This window comes from Ctenopharyngodon idella, chromosome 3, assembly GCF_019924925.1.
Source record: "Ctenopharyngodon idella isolate HZGC_01 chromosome 3, HZGC01, whole genome shotgun sequence".
NCBI lineage: Eukaryota > Metazoa > Chordata > Actinopteri > Cypriniformes > Xenocyprididae > Ctenopharyngodon > Ctenopharyngodon idella.
This window is the reverse complement of record NC_067222.1, coordinates 146,679-167,065: the sequence shown is the minus strand read 5'-3', so window position 1 is coordinate 167,065 and position 20,387 is coordinate 146,679.

The window sequence follows — 20,387 nt, the reverse complement described above, 5'->3', positions numbered from 1 at the left end:
CTATTAAACTAGAACTAATCATATAAGCAATTGATTATAATCCGTTGTAATTAATTCACAATATATGTGTATAATTCCCTCTTTGGGTCCATCTATATTATAGTTAATCATAACACGTTATGATTTATTATATATATATTGCACCCATGATTTGAGCTAATTGATTAAATACCTATAATTCACTACAAGAAAGATTAATATTAGCGTAGATGCCATTCTTCTTCTGATGTAATGAGTACATCTGGTGTTATAGGAAGTGTTCCTGTTTCCGGCTGGCCTAATTTATACAGCCTAATAATCCTTTAACAGATTTGAAAAAATAAATTGATAATGTGTTATGTGTATGCCAGGTTAAGTCTAGATTTTTAGTTTTTTAGTCTAGATTTAAACTGACAGAGTGTGTCTGCTTCCCGAACAATGCTAGGAAGATTGTTCCAGAGTTTAGGTGCCAAATAGGAGAAGGATCTACCGCCTGCAGTTGATTTTGATATTCTAGGTATTATCAACTAGCCTGAATTCTGAGATCGCAATAGTGCAATTCTACAGTGCAATTCCACTAATGCCAACATTATTTGAGAAATTTGAGATCGGCCTGTAATTGACTAATTCTCTAGGATCAAGTTGTGGTTTTTTTAATAAGAGGTTTAATAATAGCTAGCTTAAAAGTTTCCGGTACGTTATGCTAGTGATAAAGATGAATTAACGATATTAAGAAGAGGATCTATGACCTCTGGAAGCATCTCTTTCAATAGCTTAGTCGGTATAGGGTCTAACATACATGTTGTTGATTTTGATGATTTAACAAGTTTAGACAATTCATCCTCTCCTAAAGCAGTAAACGAATTGAATTTTTCCTCAGGGACACTACAATGCACTGTCTGACGCGATACTGTAGTAGACGGTTGCATGGTTATAATTTTCTCTCTAATATTGTCAATCTTACAAGTAAAGAAGTTCATAAAGTCATTACTGCTGTGCTCTTTGGAAACATCAGAAGTTGCAGCTTTATTTCTTGTTAATTTAGCCACTGTATCAAATAAATACCTAGGGTTGTGCTTATTTTCTTCTAAAAGTTTTGAAAAATAGACAGATCTAGCAGTTTTTAAGGCCTTTCTGTACTCAATCATTCTCTCTCTCCACGAAATGCGAAAAACTTCTAGTTTGGTTTTCTTCCATCTGCGCTCCATTTTTTTGTTAGAACAAGATAAAACAAAAATCCATTGTTACCAGGATAAATTAAATCCAACTGTACGAGCGTAAGGTACGCTCAAAGGGTTCCGTTAGGCACTAGTAGAAATGGTGGTGGGAATTTCCGATTAGAGAAACTGGAGCGAGAGAGTGTGTCCCAGTTGAAGGATTTTATTTGAATTTTATTTATCTCTGCATGTATGAAGTGTTACAGGCACTTGCCCATAGGGTAGGCATGTATGTGTGTGTGTGTATGGTCTACAATGAACAGAGAAACAAAATTCAATATAATAAACAGTATTACCACTAGCATAAAGAGAATAAACATTACACATAGCAGTAGTAACAGTAAATCAAATTATAAAAAGTCAAATATGAGGTACAGGTAGTATCTGTAAACCATAGCTTCACATTACTTTGGTAAAGTATATTTAAGTTGCATTTAAATAGCTGCATTCAAGTGTATCATTTTTGTGTATATATATATATATATATATATATGTATATATATATTGTAAATAGGTTTACAAAGTTAACTTAAACTAGCTTATACTGTGGAACATACACAGCTATGCAGTATTAAACAAGCCTCAACATTTGACTTAACATGGACTTGGTTAGCATGTGATTTACACGAAAATATACAAATTAATATTTGAACTAGTACAGTTCACAAATAACAATAACAGGATGTACAAAATATTTAAGTTGAGCAGCTTAGAATATAAAATGGATAACTTCTTGATCATTCACTCACAGGAACAACAAACATGCAGTAGTATTTATTCTGGCACAAAGAACAAGTCAGTTTCTCCACCTATCCACCTATATACTGCCTCCTGATACGTTCAGGTAGGGCTGGACGATTAATCGAAAAGTAATCAAAACCGAAATTCAGAACCTCTAACTGACATTTAAATCCTGTTCATACTTCTCACTTAAAAACATACTACCGTGTGTGTAGCCACGTGACTCCGCCCCGTGAACGCTGAGTCAATGCACAGATACGGCGCACGAGCAGTGAGCCTTGCGTCTTCACTAAACTTTGTCAGTTGTATGTATTTTAAGATTTGCCAGTTTGGACATGCAAGCGATTAGACGATCGGATGTGTATTATTATATCGAGCTACCATGCTCGCGCAGCTGCATTGTGGCACGAACACTCATACAAACAGCAGCTGCACAAAACGTGAAGATCTCGCGCACTGAGAGGAGCAGAAACTAGTTGTCAGCGCTGTCCTGTGATTTATCACTAAAGTAGCTCAAACTCAAAAGTTATAGCATATATTTTTCTACTTTTGAAGCAACTATTTACAACCCACAGCTTCACAATTAATAGAGAGACAGTATGACTAATGCACACACGCAATCGCTCTCATTACGTACTGGTACTGTGCTAATTTATCTTTATCTGATTTACAACGAGCAGAAATCTGTAAGAAATGTTATGAACCATAGATAAAATAACTGCTGAAAGTGAGCTGTTATGTCAGATCACTCTTTCGATAGGAAAAAATATCCCACCTTTAATAGTCAAGCATATTTACAGTACAAACTTTGAAGTGAACTATGAGGGCAAAAAAAAAAACAAAAAAAAAAACAACAACCCAGAAACAAAATAATTGTTCATTAATCGTAATTGAGGTAAAATGTTCAATTACCGAGGTTTTGGTTTTAGGCCATAATCGTCCAGCCCTACGTTCAGGCATGTCTTTACTTGTCCAGACATAAAATAAATGTATATACATTAAGATGCCTCTAGGGGGCATCGTTGGGCTTTTGTACATAGCCACCCTCAAATGTTGCTCGTAACATTTGAACATGGTGGAAAGCCCTACCTAAGTGGCAGGATTGGAGTTGTCATCATCCTCCAGTTTGGGAAGTGCGATCAACCGGACCACCGGTCTAACATAAGTTCGATCTTGAACCTGAACTGCAACTGTCCTTATCCGTCCATCAGGTCCAGGGAAGATACGGGTCACCTTGCCCATTGGCCAGAGGGCTCATGGAAGTTGTGGGTCCATGAAGAGCACTACCTGGTCAACCATGAGTTTGTCATCGTCCCTTTGCCATTTTTGTCTTTCCTGGAGACTGGGCAGGTAGTGATTAATAAATCTAGCCCAGAATTGGTCTGCCTGTATTTGACTATGCCTCCACCTCCTGGATGCTAGAAGATTGCTGGAGTCATACATTACTTGTGGGAGGGAGGGGTCATGGCGACCCATGAGCAGGATGTTAGGTGTGATTTGGTCTGGGTCTGTAATTTTGGATGATACATAGCCTAAAGGCTTAGCATTCATGATGCCCTCCACTTCACTGAGAACAGTGCAGAGGATGGTCTTACTAATTAACATTAGAGGACTTATTTCACTCATTTTACTTCTCTCTCCCAAATTCCACCAAAATGCGGAGCACTGGGAGGAATAAATCTGAAAGAGATTTTCTGTTCAGCTAATTGCTCCTTTAATTGAGGTGCCATAGCTTTGTATGCCTTTTTAATCTATCTGTTCCCTCCAACAAAATTGGTGGCATTATTAGAGAAGAGCTCGAAAGGCTTGCCTCTTCTAGCTATAAATCTCCGTAAAGACATCAAGAAGACATCTGTGTCCAGACTCTCAAGTAGATCCAGATGGAGGCATTGGGTGATCATAGATTTGAAGACTATTCCCCACCTCTTTTCAGTTCGTTGTGCAATTTTTACTGTAAATGGGCCAAAACAGTCCATTCCAGTGATATAGAAGGGGGGCTTGTAAAGCCTAAGATGAGCTGGTGGGAGATCTGCCATTATGGGAATGTCAGGTTGGGCACGCCACTTTTGACATTCAATACAGGTGAGCTGATGTTTTTTGATGGCTGCTCTGCCTCTCAAAATCCAACAGTGATGTCTGAGCTCTGCAAGACTCTTTCTGGCCCAGGGTGAATTAGGTTGGCATCATATTCCTTAATAAGGAGCTTGGTTCGTTGTTGATGTGGATCAAGGACTATAGGATATAGGGCATTCATGTCTATATGTTCAGCATGACGTAGTCTCCCTCCAACCCTAATTAGCCCAGCATCTTCATCATATTCAGGAGACAGGGAACCTAACCGGCTATTAGATGGTAACGGTCGGTTTGCTGAGAGAGCCTTAAGCTCTTCTGGAAAGGAATCTCTTTGGGCTTGTTGGATGAGGAGCCTCTCTGCTGTAACTTAATGCTCGACTTCATCCATTTCTGCAGAAGATTGAGCCGCCCCATGTAGGCACGCCACTGTGGCCTTAACCAAGTCCTTCTAGGTGTTATACTGATTTGCATCTGGGAGTTGTACATCAGGACTAGAACACAGGTGCAGGCAGAGTGCTGACTTCTTTAATTCAGCATGTGGTTCAGGGTCAGCAGCTGGCATGGTTGGACAGGAAGCTTCTGATATAAGAATTGTGATTGTGTCAACTCCTTTATGGACTTTCCATGGGTTATGTCGTCTGCTGGGTTATTCCCTGAATCCAGAGCATCCGTGCCGAGCGTGCCGTCGGTCAGGGAATAGAACAACTGGCAGTGGGCAGTGTCCGGGGAGGCAAACAGATCTATCTGTGCAGCCCCGAAGCGCTGCCAAATCAGCTGGACCACCTGGGGATGGAGTCTCCATTCGCCCGGAAGCGGAGGCTGCCGTGAGAGCTCGTCGGCTCCACGGTTGAGCACACCTGGGACATGAATGGCATGAAGCGACCTGAAGCGACTCCATAACAAGAGATGGCGGGCGAGTTGTGACATGTGGCGGGAGCGTAGACCACCCTGATGGTTGATGTACGCAACGGCCGCAGTGCTGTCCGAGCGGACCAGTACGTGCTTGTCTGTCAACAGCTCCTTGAAGCGGCTCAGTGCAAGACGTACTGCTAGCAACTCGAGGCAATTGATATGCCAATGCAGTTGAGGCCCCGTCCACAGACCTGACACTGCATGCCCGTTGTACGTGGCACCCCACCCCGTGGCAGAAGCATCTGTGTGGACCACAGCATGCCTGGACACTTGTTCGAGGGGAACTCCAGCCCGCAAGAACGAAGGGTCCGACCACTTGGTGAGAGTGCGACGGCAGTTCGGTGTCACGGGGACACGGAAAGTACCGCGCTGCCACGCCCATCTCGGGACCCGGCCGTGAACGCCCTGTTCCTTGAGCGGAACAATGGCCGCCTCCACAACCTTCGTAAAGACGCGGGGCGACAGGGCCAGCCCGAAGGATAGGACCTTGTACTGATATGCCCGACCCTCGAACGCAAACCGTAGAAAGGGTCTGTGTCGAGGCAGAATCGAGACATAAAAGTACGCGTCCTTCAGGTCGATTGCTGCAAACCAATCCTGGGGATGGATGCATTCGAAAATGTGCCTCTGCGTAAGCATCTTGAACGGCAGCCTGTGAAGGGACCGATTCAGGACACGCAGATCCAGGATTGGCCGTAGCCCACCGGCCTTCTTGGGTACAATGAAGTGGGGCTGAGAACTCTGACTCCATATTGGCTGGAGGGACCGGCTCGATTGCATCCTTCACCAGGAGGACAGCAATCTCCGCCCGGAGAACAGGTGCATTGTCCAGAGACACGCGAGTGTAGTGGACACCCCTGAAGACCGGGGGAGGCCGGGCAAACTGAATCGTATAGCCGAGTCTGATAGTGCGAATGAGCCAGCGGGATGGGCTGGGGAGCGCTAACCAGGCTTCCAGACACCGAGCCAGCGGGACCAAAGGCACCACAGACGTACCGGGCGTGGGGCAGCGAAGCAGAGTGCTGGGACCCGACTCGGACGGCATAGCAGCCCGAAGCGGGGTCAGACTCTGCGAGGTGGCAGTGTGCATGGGAGACGGCTGGGAGGCGGCCTCGACCATCACACTGGAACCTGCTGGCGAGATGAGAGGGGCCTGAGAGTGGCGAGGCGGGGCCTTGCACACTGACAGCCGTGCCTTTTTGAGACCTGGAGGATTGAGAAACTGCTCTTTTTGTGCAAAAGTGGGTACCGCCGGACTCCGGAGAGCCAGCGGCAGGACATGACAACACACAAATTCCCCCCGGCCCTCCTCTGGGGCGGGAGAGATGCTGGTATCCTTTCCCGAAGAGCTGAATCCCTCTCCTCCAGGTCGCCCGTCTCAGGGCCGCTTCTTGGACCTCTTGCCACCTGGCTTGGCACAGCTGCATCGCAACGGACCGCTCGACTGGGGGATCCCAGCGTACCCCTTGGCCTCTCCGCCATCCAGGGTGGTGAAGGCGGAGGAGGGGCCAGGCCTGGCACGAACGCTATAGGGTGCTCTCCAGGACTTGGTCACTTCCTCATGCACTTCTGGGAAGAATGGCACTGGGGCGGGACGCTGAGGACCAGCACGGGCCAACCCGAGATACCAATCATGCAGCCGAGAAGGTTCGGAACGAGCCCGACCTTCTCGGCGGCCCGGGAAAGCATAGCCGTCAGCTCGGGATCGGCCTCGGGCAACGCTACCGTCCCGGAGGGAGGCAACGCAGCTGAGTCTTCATCTCCCGAGGACTCTTGCTCACCTTCCGATGCCGCAAACGACATCTGATCATCCGCAGGCGCGCCGAAGGAAACGACTGGTCGCTCCGTAGAGGGACCAGCACAATTTTAAAATAGCACAGTTGAGTACACTTAGATATTCTTAAGATTATCTTAAGAAGTACTAAAGAAGAACTTTTAGTATATTAAGTACAAAATTAGTGCACGAAAATAGAACACTTTAAGTACATTATGGAAGTGTATTAAGTGTACTAAAATAAAGTGTATTTTACTGCATTTTTTTTTTTCACCTGGGGGAACATGGGGTGAACTATGCAGGGATGGTGCTACATCATACTTGAACTCTAGATATAGAATGATTCAATTTAACTTCCTTCATCAACTTTATATGACACCATCAAAACTCCATAAGTTTAATATAAAAAAAAAAAAAAAAGAAGAAGAAGAAAAAATTAACCTCTCTGCTTTAGATGTGGAGTGGGTGAAGGAACATTTTTACATTCCACATGGACCTGTCCATTAGTTAATTTATTTTGGCAAAAAGTAACAAACATTACAATGCAACATTATCTCTGATATTCATGGAGTCAATTTTCCAATGGATCCAGAAGTATGCCTACTGGGTAACTATAACAATTCTAATCTTCAACAGGTTCACACCATACAACTTACAGAAATTCTGCTAATAATTGCCAAGAAGTGCATTGCAATGAAGTGGAAATCTGATACTTCTATTCCCATCATTTTGTAACTATCTGAGGTTAACAACTGTATAGCCTTGGAATAACTAACATACTGGTTTAGGAATAAAAGTAAAGTGTTTTAAAAAAAATTGGCAACCCTTTATCAGCTATATGGAAGATATTTCAATAGAACAGATGGACTCTCTTTTTGATTGAGGTCTCACACTGTACTAATAACAATACCATGTATTTAAATATACCCTGTATATAACATTAGCCTGCACCCATCTTATCATAATTTTTGTATTTTTGTTTTTATGCTTAAGTAATTTATCATTTCTTTTTCCTTTTTTCTCGTTTTGTGTAACATGACATGTGTAATGTGTTTTGTACTGTCTTGTATTGTTTTATGTTATAGTTCAAAAGCAAAAATAAAATATTCCCCAAAAAAAATGTTGTGGGCGTGCTAGAAAAAAATCGCGCCATACACAACCCTTTACGCATGTGAAAAACGCGAAGGCGCCCCCCAGTGGCCGATTTCTTTTGAATTTCTCACAGGCCTCTAGAGCCATGAGTCAAACAGGTTTCGTTCCAATTGGCCTCCGTTAACCTTGTCTGAGGTTGCATGCCCATTTTCAAGTCGATCAGACTAACAGTGAAGTAGTTATAGCTGTTTTCAATGTTTTTTTTTCCTGTTATAGCACCACCAAGTGGCCAGTACTGAGTTTGGTGAAAATATCTCATTCCGTTCACGAGTTATAGCCATTTTAGTAAAAGTGGCTCCACCCACCTTGAACGTTTTTGCGGCCCTTGGGGACCGTGAATTGGAATTTCAACTTTTTTTTGATAACTATTGACAATCAGACTCTGGAGAATCTTGCTTCACTGGTTTGGTTCTGATTGGGCCAAAAACCTAGGACTAGTTCGCAAAAGTAGGTTTTTCAAAAAATCCAAAATACCCGAAAATTTTGCCAGAACGACGAGCGAATCCTACGCGCTTGAACCCCTAAAAATCTTAACAATTACAATAGGGTTTCATCGCTATGTGCTCGAACTCCTAAAAATCCTAACCATTACGATAGGGTTTTAGCACTTGAAAAATGTGCTTTATAAGTACTAATAAACAGCCAATATGCAAGCTAATTGTCACAATCACCAGCTGGAGTGCCCTTGATACCTGCCAGAGGGCACTCCACCCCAGACTGTTGTCACTCCAATGACTTCATTACCCATAATCCTTTGCCTGGACTCATTAGCACTCATTGTTTTTCAGCTGTTATTCTCTGTGAAGTCTTGTACGTGTCTACACTGCATTTCTGAATGCTCCATTGTTTATCTGTTTCCTTGGTTTTGACCATTTGCCTGTTCTCTGGATTTACCCTGTTTCCCTGTCTCTTGGTTTACCCTGTCTGCCTGAGTTCCTGTCCTGGGGTCCGTTCTTCGTACCTTGCTTAATACATCTGAGATTTGACAGATGCTAGATCTTCTAATCGTGATAACTGATCTCTGACTAATTTGGTTCTTCAAACGAATTTGTATATTGGATTAAAATATCAGGATTAATTTGTCTGAGATTACTGCGCGTTCTCGTGTTCCTTGAAAAGGGCAGATGTATCGATACTCGAAACCACGATCAGCAATGCAGCGATTGGCTGGAGTCAAGATGGCAACATAATGACATCATGTAATTAGAAAAGACACTGGACGAAAAAATTTGACGAATTTCTGGACCTTTATAATGAAACAGCCAAGCGAACAAAATGACAGAATGACATAAATGTTATAATAGATAAATGAAATGTGTGTTTTTTTTTTTTACATAATTCCCAATTATTTAGATTCACAAGCATTTGTACAGTCATTACATTTTTTATTTCAATGTTGTAATTCGCAATTCATTTAGTTTTATACTTGAAGCAGATTTGTTATGTGACAGCATTAATTAAAGTTTTAATTAAAAAATAATTAAAGTCAAGATCAAGTTATCTGCATCTCCTGCGCTGCATCAAGCCACTCCCATAAGAGCGTCACCATTCAAATTAATGCACGGCTCAGAGTAACTGCAAGCATGTGTGTGAGACAACTGTAAAGTTAATATTCCATCACAAATAAATCTTTCAATGAGTAAAACTGGCTGTGTCTATAGTGTTAAAGACTACACAACCTTTTAATATTATTTTCAAATTAATTTGTAAATTATTATCATTTTAAATTATTGTCCCTGGATAAGAGTACTTTTGAAATAAATTAGCATAGGCTGGGACAGATTTTAAGTACCAATTCCGCTTAAAAAGATGCAATCTAATCCTGTTTACATGAAATAAGCCTGCTCACAAGCAGGTTTAAGCTTATGGACCTGTTGCTATGGCAGCAAGTCCAGGATGAGCATCGAAGAACCGAACAATCCAAGATCATGCCAAATCGTCAACAATCAAATCCAGCAAACCAAGTTAGCGACGTACGAAGAACGGCCCCCTGGTATCTGTTTGGACTGTTTGCCCGTGTTTATGACCTTTTGCCTGTTTTGTGGATTACGATTGTGGATTACCCTTCTAATAAATACTGTGTTTGGATTCTCAACCTTTGTGTCTCGGAGCAGTACATGACACTAATAAACAACTAGTTAAATGTGAGAATTGTTCCCCATACTGAAGTGTTACCATAAAAACTTTATTCAATGCATGTAAAGGCTAACAATATTTATAACAAATTGTCTTTATTTATCAAATTTCAATATACTCGAATTGAAAGTCACAACTAACTGTATTTTGATTGTTTTAAATAGAGATGAGGTATGGCATGACATTCATGTAGGCTTAGTCTAAGAGCAAGTACAGAGCTGTAAAATATAAGGCGCAATTGTGGGATGCAAAATATATGTAAATCTCTTGAGTTTCCTTATTAACACTTTTATATGCAGTGTGAGTCTACAACATGATTACTGCTGATGATGTTGATAGTCAAGCTGAGATCAGAAGATCCATTTCAGTCAGCAGTCAAATTCTTTACATTCAATACATTAGCTCAGAAATGTAACATCACTTCCTTGAATGACTCTTCAGCTCTATAGAAACATATTTGATGTTTTGACTTCTAAGTAAGTTTGGATAATTTCCATTTGCCCTAAAGGGCAAACAGATCTATAAGGAATGCTGTGTCCTTTGGCTTTCACTTCATGTGCCTTTACTTTATATTTCCCTGTTTCATGTATTTATTTCTTTGGCAAGATTTAATAATTAACAGTTATTTTGACTTATTTAGAAAAACAAAAAGTCTAAAAAATTGCTTTTTTTAAGCTATTATTAAAGCTTATTATTATTAAGGAAAAATTTACTACTGCCCTATAGCTCTCTCTTAGAGTAAGGTTTTACTGTGGCTCAGGCTTAATTGATAACTCAAACCTCATATGATTCTGTTGAAATAACATTAGAATGACTGTTTATTAAATACAATAATCCACATGTAAACATTTTTTATGTTACCAGTGAAAAAAAGAGCAGCCACAGACAGCAAAAGTGGGTACCGCCGGACTCCGGAGAGCCAGCGGCAGGACATGACAACACACAAATTCCCCCCGGCCCTCCTCCGGGGCGGGAGAGATGCTGGTATCCTTTCCCGAAGAGCTGAATCCCTCTCCTCCAGGTCGCCCGTCTCAGGGCCGCTTCTTGGACCTCTTGCCACCTGGCTTGGCACAGCTGCATCGCAACGGACCGCTCGACTGGGGGGATCCCAGTGTACCCCTTGGCCTCTCCGCCATCCAGGGTGGTGAAGGCGGAGGAGGGGCCAGGCCTGGCACGAACGCTATAGGGTGCTCTCCAGGACTTGGTCACTTCCTCATGCACTTCTGGGAAGAATGGCACTGGGGCAGGATGCTGAGGACCAGCGCGGGCCGACCCGAGATACCAATCATGCAGCCGAGAAGGTTCGGAACAAGCCCGACCTTCTCGGCAGCCCGGGAAAGCATAGCCGTCAGCTCGGGATCGGCCTCGGGCAACGCTACCGTCCCGGAGGGACGAAGGCGCCCCCCAGTGGCCGATTTCTTTTGAATTTCTCACAGGCCTCTAGGGCCATGAGTCAAACAGGTTTCGTTCCGATCTGGGGGGCGCCACTGGGGGGCGCCTTCGCGTTTTTCACATGCGTAAAGGGTTGTGTATGGCACGATTTTTTTCGAGCACGCCCACAACATTTTTTTTTGGGAATATTTTATTGTTGCTTTTGAACTATAACATAAAACAATACAAGACAGTACAAAACACATTACACATGTCATGTTACACAAAACGAGAAAAAAGGGAAAAGAAATGATAAGAATTAAGGGATGTAGAATATGTAGAATTAAGGGATGTAGAATATGGTCATGCAGAAAAATGTGCTTTATAAGTACTAATAAACAGCCAATATGCAAGCTAATTGTCACAATCACCAGCTGGAGTGCCCTTGATACCCACCAGAGGGCACTCCACCCCAGACTGTTGTCACTCCAATGACTTCATTACCCATAATCCTTTGCCTGCACGGCTCAGAGTAACTGCAAGCATGTGTGTGAGACAACTGTAAAGTTATTATTCCATCACAAATAAATCTTTCAATGAGTAAAACTGGCTGTGTCTATAGTGTTAAAGACTACACAACCTTTTAATATTATTTTCAAATTAATTTGTAAATTATTATCATTTTAAATTATTGTCCCTGGATAAGAGTACTTTTGAAATAAATTAGCATAGGCTGGGACAGATTTTAAGTACCAATTCCGCTTAAAAAGATGCAATCTAATCCTGTTTACATGAAATAAGCCTTCTCACAAGCAGGTTTAAGCTTATGGACCTGTTGCTATGGCAGCAAGTCCAGGATGAACATCGAAGAACCGAACAATCCAAGATCATGCCAAATCGTCAACAATCAAATCCAGCAAACCAAGTTAGCGACGTACGAAGAACGGCCCCCTGGTATCTGTTTGGACTGTTTGCCCGTGTTTATGACCTTTTGCCTGTTTTGTGGATTACGATTGTGGATTACCCTTCTAATGAATACTGTGTTTGGATTCTCAACCTTTGTGTCTCGGAGCAGTACATGACACTAATAAACAACTAGTTAAATGTGAGAATTGTTCCCCATACTGAAGTGTTACCATAAAAACTTTATTCAATGCATGTAAAGGCTAACAATATTTATAACAAATTGTCTTTATTTATCAAATTTCAATATACTCGAATTAAAAGTCACAACTGTATTTTGATTGTTTTAAATAGAGATGCGGTATGGCATGACATTCATGCAGGCTTAGTCTAAGAGCATGAGAGCTGTAAAATATAAGGCGCAATTGTGAGATGCAAAATATATGTAAATCTCTTGAGTTTCCTTATTAACACTTTTATATGCAGTGTGAGTCTACAACATTACTACTGATGATGTTGATAGTCAAGCTGAGATCAGAAGATCCGTTTCAGTCAGCAGTCAAATTCTTTACATTCAATACATTCCCAGTTAGCTCAGAAATGACTCTTCAGCTCTATAGAAATGAAGATAAAGGGCAAACAGATCTATAAGGAATGCTGTGTCCTTTGGCTTTCACTTCATGTGCCTTTACTTTATATTTCCCTGTTTAATGTATTTATTTCTTTGGCAAGATTTAATAATTAACAGTTATTTTGACTTATTTAGAAAAACAAAAAGTCTAAAAAATTGCTTTTTTTAAGCTATTATTAAAGCTTATTATTATTAAGGAAAATCTACTACTGCCCTATAGCTCTCTCTTAGAGTAAGGTTTTACTGTGGCTCAGGCTTAATTGATAACTCAAACCTCATATGATTCTGTTGAAATAACATTAGAATGACTGTTTATTAAATACAATAATTCACATGTAAACATTTTTTATGTTACCAGTGAAAAAAAGAGCAGCCACAGACAGCACTTGTAGTCTGAGGGTGCGTTCACACTTGGCATGTTTGGTTCGATTAAAACGAACTCTGGTGCGATTGCTCTGTTAGTGCGGTTCATTTGAACATGTGTGAACGCTGCCATCCGTACCCTGGTGCGCACCAAACAAGCAGAGCTTGTTTGAAAGCGGACCGAGACCCATCTTTTCAGCGGTCTCGGTCCACTTCCAAACGAACTCTGGTGCGGTTCGGTTCGTTTGGTTCATTTGGTCCGGACCAAAAAAAAAAAAAAAAAGATTTAGTCCTGGTCCGATTAGCGTTCAGATTGGCAATTTTATCACCGAACCAAAAGATGTCAAACCTAAAGGCATAAGGGATACATGCACAACCTGATTGGTCGGATTTTATGACGTGTTGATTATTTTGAGACAGGAACAGGAAGATGAGACCCTAAAACGGACAGAATCCTCATGCATATTGGTTTTTCTCGTCATAGTCACAAGTTTGCCCATCAAGTCAAGTCAAGTCATGTCACCTTTATTTATATAGCGCTTTTTACAATGTAGATTGTGTCAAAGCAGCTTTACATTGATAACTGGTACATTATTTGGCTGCACAGCAGCTCTTAAAAGAATAGTGTCAATGCAGGCAGATCAAAGCACTGTTGAATATCAAATGTCAAATCAAATGTCAAGTGTCCCCAACTAAGCAAGCCAAAGGCGACAGCGGCAAGGAACCCAAACTCCATCAGGTGACATCAGGTGGCAGACAAGTGGCAAATAGGTGTTTAAATGGAGAAAAAAACCTTGGGAGAAACCAGGCTTAGTCGGGGGGCCAGTTCTCCTCTGGCCAACAGTGCTTTGTTACGATTCAGGTAGCTATCATAAGTCCGACAGGATCGCAACATTCAAAGTATTTATTCCAGTTCCATCCAATTGAGGATCGTATTCATCACGGCGGTATGGACGGTTGTTGAGGAACTGTGTCGTGGCTGTCGTGTCGATGAGGCCCTCACAGTGGATGATCTAGTTGACTCAATCTCTGCTGATACTTTAGGGCTGCGTTGTGGTCACAGGCATCAGACGCGCATCTCCAAGCAGCAGATCGTTTGCGTGTGTGACGGACGGATTCCCGCCGCTGTTTTGACTCTTTTATACATTTTATAAGCTCTTCACGAGTTCCCAGCTGGCCAAAATACCATCATATGCAGGCTATGTACACACAAAGAGTGCATTTACCTCAGCACACAGCATTGTTTTGGATGTTCGGTAAGTTCCATCTAAAAATAGGCAATACGTCATAAGATCCGACCAATCAGGTTGTGAATGAGAGCTGCACGTATAAACACTACACGTTACACAGAGGGACGATGAAAAGAAAATGCCATCAAAACTTTTCTCAAGGCAGTCAGTTCCCTTCAGAGAAACATTCATTGAATTCATTCATAATTTAATTCATATAATTTCCCTCAGAACTGTTTTAAAACTCTCTCTCGCTTCTTTCCGTCATTTTTTTTCAAACGAAACCTACACTGCATGCTGTATCTGCATGAGTATGGAATGCCCAAGTCAAATTTCTTTCTTCTGCTGAACACAAAATAAGATATTTTGAAGAATATACCCACATTCTTCAAAATATCTTATTTTATTTTGTGTTCAGCAGAAGAAATTAATTAATACAGGTTTGGAACAACATGAGAGTGAGTAAATGATGACAGATATTTCATTTTTGGGTGAACTATCCCTTTAAGAACAAGGGCAGCATGTTTACTATTAGGCTTATGTAAGACCGGCACACATGTAAAATACAAACACATATCCGATTTTCTCTCAACTGATTACTTTCACTTTAGACATAACCAACTGTTTATGTAAACTTTGTGTGTATTTGACAGTATTAGTGCAGATGCAAAAGATAAAGTCCACTAATCGGAGGCTGTTAGCGTGTGCGTGTGTTTCGGGTTTAGAACAGCACACGAATGAAATGTTTAACCGACAATGCTTTAAAGCACATGCAAATAATGAACTTTTGTGATTGCGAATAAGTGCAGTGTCCTGTGAGTGAGTGTAACATGTGATGCGAATGTACGTTGAGTCGTACAGTATTGGGACGGATGCGCCAGAACTGCAACTGAAAGAATGCGCAATGTAAAAATAAAGCTGTCATTTAATTTGCTCTTGGGGGCCCCCTGGTGGCGGCGGAGCCCTAAGCAGCAGCTTAGTTCGCTTATAGGGAGGGCTGGCTCTGCTGTAGGGTAATGAGGAGGGCATGGTTTACCTCAGACATAGCAATCGAGCTCAGAGTAGGCGAGGGTGAAACGTTGAGGCCACAGTGACACCTTGTGGTGTACCCGAAATACAAGTGTAGCCAGTTGATACTGGGATGAATGACTTGGATAGGTATATGGCCAAAATCTTATATCACGGATTAAGCCATATAATATCACCATAACTGTACTGTGTGACGTGGATAGGCTACTCTTTATTCCGGACATGGCCTTAGAACATCGTCTGGTCTGGATTTGTAAAATGTCCTAGGCTGGCAAACATGAACAGCAACATCTTCAGCAGATCTGATAACAGGGACTCTGAAATGGAAGCGTTTGATATTTTCCATTATTAATCATTTGGTGACGTGAATGAATGTGGCTGATAAGAGCTTGTGTTTGATTGAGACTCGGACACCGGTCAGAACACGGAAAGGAAGCAGCACACATATAGGCTAGTGAAGTCGACGCAAGCATATTGATCAATGCATTTGAAACGAGACCACAAATTCACTTCACATTCATATTTCCTATTTGTACAGGCACCCAGGGTTGGGCAAAAATACATCAAAATATATTTTAAAATAAAACACCAAATTCCTTAATTTTAAGTGCATCAAAATAAACTACAAAATATAACAGCCACACCATGTATCAAAATAAACTACTGTATTTCTAGGGCCCGAGCACCGATGGTGTGAGGACCCTATTGGAATTGCTCCGTTTATTATTAGGGCCCAAGCCACTAAGGCGCAGGGCCATATTGTTTTTCTAAGGATTATTATTAGGGCCCAAGCCACTAAGGTGCAGGGGCCTATTGTTCTCCTAAGGATTATTATTATTAGGGCCCGAGCACCGATGGTGTGAGGACCCTATTGGAATTGCTCCGTTTATTATTAGGGCCCAAGCCACTAAGGCGCAGGGCCCTATTGTTTTTCTAAGAATTATTATTATTAGGGCCCAAGCACCGATGGTGTGAGGACCCTTTTGGAATTGCTCCGTTTATTATTATTCCGCTTCTTCTTCTTCTTCTTCATCTCCCAAATGAATCGCATTTTTGAGGGCCTAAACGTGCTCGAAAACTCATGAAACTTTGCACACGCATCAGAAGTGGTGAAAATTTACGTCTGTTATGGGTCTCAGTATTAGGCGTGGCAAAGTGGCTCGATAGCGCCACCTATAAAATTTCAACGAAGTGCCCCTCGCACCACGTTTCACATACAGGTATGAAATTCAGTAGACACATGTAACAGCCCAATACCTACAAAAAAGTCTCCTGGTGCAAAATCTGAAAACCAACAGGAAGTGAGATATTTTGGATTTTGTCTGCAAATTTTTTGCATTTTTTGCCATTTCCAGACGTTGTACTTTAACGAATTCCTCCTAGAGCTTTAATCAGATCAACGTCATATTTGGTCGGTCTAATCTAAAGGCCTTTGCGACATTAAATTGCGAAGATCTAGAGTTTTCGCTGAAGGGCGTGTCCGTGGCGGCCTGACAAATTTTGATGTTTGGCCATGAAACAGGAAGCTGATGTAACTCGGGCATACAATGTCCGATCTGCCCCAAACTTCACATGATTTATTAGAGTCCTGGTCTGAAGACATCTACATGCCAATATTCAGTTACAATCATAGCGCCACCTGCGGGCAACAGGAAATGACATGTTTTACACTGTGATTAACTCCTCATAAAGATTTAACCAGAACATCATCATATATGGTCAGTCTAATCTTAAGGCCTTAGGGATGGTAAATTGCAGAGATATAGAGTTTTCAGCAGGAAGTGTGGCACTTTGAAATGACTTTGCCATATTTCCCTTGTATTTACTCGCTTACATGCATGTAACCCATTGTTCACTGTTTTCCTAAGGCCAACGGGTGGCGGTGCGCCCGGGTGCGAGGGCCCTTTCATCGCTGCTGGCAGCTTTAATTATTATTATTATTGAAGTACGTATGTGTACCGTCCCATTACCTACAAAAAAGTTTCTTGGAGCTAAGTCCTAAACACAATAGGAAGTCAGCTATTTTGAATTTCCTGTGCGATTTTTTTTTTTTTTGCAGTTTTTGCTTTTTTCAGGCCTCGTACTTTAACGAACTCCTCCTACAGTTTTAATCCAATCATCTTCAAATTTGGTTTGTGTAATCATAAGGCTTGTGCGGCGCTAAATTGCGAAGATCTTGAGTTTTCGTAAAAGGGCGTGTCCCTGGCGGCCTGACAAAATTTGATGTTTCGCCATGAAACAGGAAGTTGCTGTAACTAAGGCAAACAATGTCTGATCTGCCCCAAACTTCATATGTTTGATAAGAGTCCTGTCCTTAACACATGTCCATGCCCATATTCAGTTATAGTCATAGCGCCACCTGCTGGCAACAGGAAGTGACAGGTTTAACACTGTTATGGACTCCTAACAGCATATTAAAATGAGACAGCAAGTGTTAAACAGGCTAGCAACATGCTAGAAAATGTTAGAAGGGGAAATCCAAGATGGCGGAGTGAGCGGTAGCATTTATGCAGGCTCTGATAAATTAGTTTAATAATGTCCTAAAATTGATACATCCGGCAAAGAAACCTACCAGAAGTGTAGAAATTATATCCATCATTATCTGAATTTTGGTTTTGGTGTACAACCTATAAAGAGTCCTCCGGTTCTTTAAATTTAAACAAGATGGCTAACCAAGCCGATACCGGACAAGCCGACCATGAATATAACATGAGCGTTCTCATGGAGGCATGTGACGAAGAAGTAGTTGAAGCAATGATGGAAGAAACTGCCAAAGTAAGACATGAACACACACCTGTGCCCAGTCCGAACCCCAAGAAAGTAAGAATACAGGAGAAAGTCAAAAGTAAACAAGCTGATGAAATCACAAACAAAGTGATCTTTGACGCAATTCAAACTCTAATTAAGAGATTTGACAAGCAGGATCAGAGATTGAAAATTATCGAAAAAAGAATGGAGGAAAATGCACACACAGTTAAAGAGAACAAAGAAGACATTGGAAGAATGAAAGATGAAATAATGGACTTGAGGAAGGAAAACGTCTCACTAAAACAACAGTGTTTGGAGCAAGCCAGATACAAGAGAAGATGGGATCTCAGACTAATCGGCCTCCCAGAAAAAGAAAAAGAAGACACAAGAGAAGTAGTGATTGGAATCCTTACCCGGGTGATTCCGCTGTCAGTGGAGAAACTCCGGGGGTCGGTGGATACAGTGCATCGTTTGGGAAAGAGGAACAACGCCGCTACTAATAAGTTACCCAGGTCAGTGATCATTCAATTCGCAATGCAAACTGTTCGAGACGAAGTGTGGAAAAAAATCGAGAGAAGCAAGAGTGTGTAAAGAGATGAACATCCAGTTCAAAGAAGACTTCTCAAAGGAAGATCGTGAAGCTCGTGCTAAGTTGTGGCCAAAAGTGCAAGAAGCTAGAAAAAATGGGAAAAGAGCGTTCTTAAAAGAAAGCTATGCACTCAGAGAGTTGAGAGTTGACCCGTAACTAATGATCCCGAAAAGTAACGTCCAAATTTAAGGTTAAAGTATTCAAAGTTTGTCACTATATCAGATGTAAATAATCTGTTAACGCTGTCAAAGAAAAATATAGTTAAAAACAGTTCATTTGCAATAAGTTGGTATGGTTTTGTATTGTGTTCTAAAGGACAACATGTTCACTCCTGCATACTAGAACGAAGTTGAGTTCATATAACAGTTATATTATTCATCTATGTCTGTTTCTTTTCTATCTTTGAATGTCAGGGGGTTAAAAAATAGTGTTAAGCGTAAAGCTATTTTTTTTATTTTGCAAGGAACAAAAAGCAAATTGCGTCTTCTTACAAGAGACTCATTCTGTTTTGAATGATGAAAAATTTTGGATAATACAGTGGGGTGATTTAGCCTTGTTTGCACATGGAACTTTACATTCAGCTGGAGTGATGTTATTATTTAACAGATTTGAAGGCTCTGTAATTGTTCATGAAGGGGACAAAGAAGGTCACTGGTTAATGGTAGCTGTGGAAATAAATGACATATGTTATATATTATTATGTATTTACGGTTATAATAACAAAGTGGCCAACAGAGAAATGTTAGAGAAGCTGGGTAATTTGGTTAACGAATGGAAAATAATCTACAAGTCAGATAATGTGATAATAGGAGGAGATTTTAATATAGCCCTTGATTCATGGTTAGACCGAAAACCCCAAAGAAGACTGCTGGTATCAATAAACATCCCTGTCTGTGATCTCCTGTCTCCGACCCCTTCTGTGTTGTAACAGAAGACCGGACCTTAACATCCAGATACCAGCATGAGCCACTCGGATCCCTTCCAAGAGCTCGTTGACGCCCTGCGCCGAGCTCTCACCTCCAGCACATCGTCACCTCCTCCAGCGATCACTTCCGCAAACACCGTCACCGCTCCTTCACCTCCTGTTCACGCCAGTCCCATGGCCAAACCAGCGCCCTACTCTGGCTCGGCAGAGGACTGCAGCGGTTCTCCTCCTGCAGTGTGCGCTGGTCCTGGAGATGCAACTGCACCTGTACCCCACCGATACCACTAAGGTAGCGTTCATAATCTCTCAACTTCAAGGCAAAGCACTTCAGTGGGCAACTCTGTCGACAACTCAAGCTCAAGACCTCGCCATCTCTGACCCCCTACCAGATCCACTCAGTGACAGGCAGACTCCTCAGTAGAAGGCACGTACGTCGCTGTGTTGGACCTATCCAGCTTCGGGTCGGAGTGCTGCACCGTGAAAATATACATCTGCTGGTTCTGGAGGAATCCACCTCTGACGTGATTCTAGGGTGCCCCTGGTTGGAGCAGCATAACCCCGTCATTTCCTGGAGTAACGGCGAGATCCTGAAGTGGGGCGAAACCTGTTTCTCCA